Here is a 2,271-nt window from a genome sequence, read left to right as displayed (position 1 = left end):
TGGCGTCATATTCTCATCTTGTTTCAAAGACACGGTTTGTTTATTTAAGGACATTCCATTGAGAGCTGAAGATATCAGCACTTATTAAGCAGAGACTCTGCGTGATTCGTCTCGTCTTCGTCATCCTAGACGAGGTCTGATCAATATTTGGGGCTAAAACCATCTGATCGATATCTCTTTGTCCTGGACGGTCTAATCAGTATTTGTGGACGTAATTAACTCCCGACACCAGACCGTGTTTATTTTCTGCTGAAGAATTGACGACACGCAGACGTTTCTACTTTGGCTCGACTCCCGGCTGGTTTTAATGGATTTGCTGGACACGTTTCCACAATCGTTCATCACGGAGCTCTGCAGAAAGTTATTGTTATTGTATCAAAGTCAAGTGCATCCAGAGCTCGGTCACTTTGTTAAATCCTCTCTGGTGGTCTGATCATTTTAGGACCTAACAAAAACACAAAAACAGTTTGATTTTTACTTTAAACTATTGTGCTTCCACAAATCCCTTTTGTCTAAAATGACAAAATAAAAGACATTTTCTTAAATGTTTTCACTCTCATTCATCACGGAGTTTAACTAAATGTGACGAAATTACCTGAAAGTGCTTTTGTTTCAAAGAAGAAAGGAAGAAATAGCACTATTGTTGTTTACTGTGGCATGCAGTCTCGGGTGTTATTGTTGCACGGGACTGTTCTCCTGTGTTCTACAGCCATTTACATATGTACGGTCATGTCTGTATTGAATTGGCATCGTGGCATTTAAAAGAAATCTGTTTTTGTTTGCCAGAAGTTAATTTCAAAGTGTTAAACTGCCATTCTTTTTGCAACTTAGACAAAAAATAAAATAAAACTGCAGGTATTTACACAAAGCTGGGCTCCAGAAAATGTTCACTTAGTAAACTAAAAGACAGAAAAATCTGAAAGAATTAAATAAAATCTGAGTTTCTTTAGGAATATATTGAACCTTCGAGGTCCTCACGAGTGTAGTTTCAAGTTATTCTCACAACGTTCCGTCTAGACTGAAATACCTGAATTACTGGAAAATAACCAGCGAAGACATTTCTAACTCTTCTTATTTCAGTTAGCAAACAACCGTTTACAGTCACTGAGTCTCAGCCGGTTTAACGTGTTCATTCCACTCGTCCTCTTAGTGCTCACCTCCACTGTGTCAACACTGTTCTAATGTAGTTCAGTCAGACACGTTTCTGTTTCTGCGAAATAGCAGTTTGACTGAAAATCTACAAGTGAAGTCATCTGACAAAATAGACAAAATGAACATAATATGTAATAAAAACAACTCTCCTGTGTGATCGGCTACATGATGACTCAAGTTACAGCTTGGTACGAATGGGCTCCGTCACATCTCTGTGATGGGTTTATACATCAAACAATACTTTGTAGCCCTGTCTTAGATGTACTTCATTAGAAATGTGTTTGCTGACAAGACGGAGACGTGAATGGTGAACATTTGGGATTCGACATTTCTCATTCAAGGCGAACATGCGTTTTTTGTTTTTTTTTCATCCGTTTGCCATGTGGAGCAGAAGTCCTCTTCCTAGGTTGGCCTCCGCTGTCAAACCCCAATGGGTGGTTTGCTTGTAGAGTGCTTTTTAAAAAGTGTTTTTTTTAGTTTTTCCCCCATTGGATAACTATTGGAAGTGCACACTGAGCTGTGTTTGCCATGTGGAGTAAAAATAACATCTCAAATACACATGAAGTACATTTTCCAAACCACCTTTTTCCTGGAGAGCACATCTCTCTTCTATACACTAGAGATGTTCGGCCTTAATAGCAGCAAATGTAAAAGCTTTCGTGGTCTGAGACGGGCCACGTAATTGCATGAAGCTGTGTGGGATCCTTCCTTTTTCGGATCCGGGTGAAACGGTGGTATCTGTGATGGCACCCTTGTGCCGCATAACACATAATTTATTGGATGCTTGGTTAATGCCGCTCCACTCGAGCCTCATTATTTAGCCGTGTTCTTTGGCAGCCGTTCCCAAGCTTTGGGCTTTTACCTGAATGAGTGTACCCTTGTGCAACCTTGTGCGTGTCCTGCCCCCCCCCCCCCCCCCCCCTGCCTGAGTGAGAGGAAGCTTTGTAAATTCGGGAGGTGGGAAGTGAAGTCGTACCCTCCAAAACTCAAGTTCAAAAACCTACACGATTATTATCATTTGTCATATCATGGAGTGCTAAAACCGACTGCAGTGTCATTCGTTTCCCCAGCTGTGGAGTCAGCGCAGCGGCGTGAAATGACTTCAGCAGACTGTAAGTC

This window comes from Anarhichas minor, unplaced genomic scaffold (genome assembly GCF_050575085.1).
Source record: "Anarhichas minor isolate MPS153535 unplaced genomic scaffold, ASM5057508v1 ptg000030l, whole genome shotgun sequence".
Taxonomy (NCBI): domain Eukaryota; kingdom Metazoa; phylum Chordata; class Actinopteri; order Perciformes; family Anarhichadidae; genus Anarhichas; species Anarhichas minor.
The sequence above is the reverse complement of the archived record's forward strand: the minus strand, read 5'-3'. Positions refer to the sequence as shown.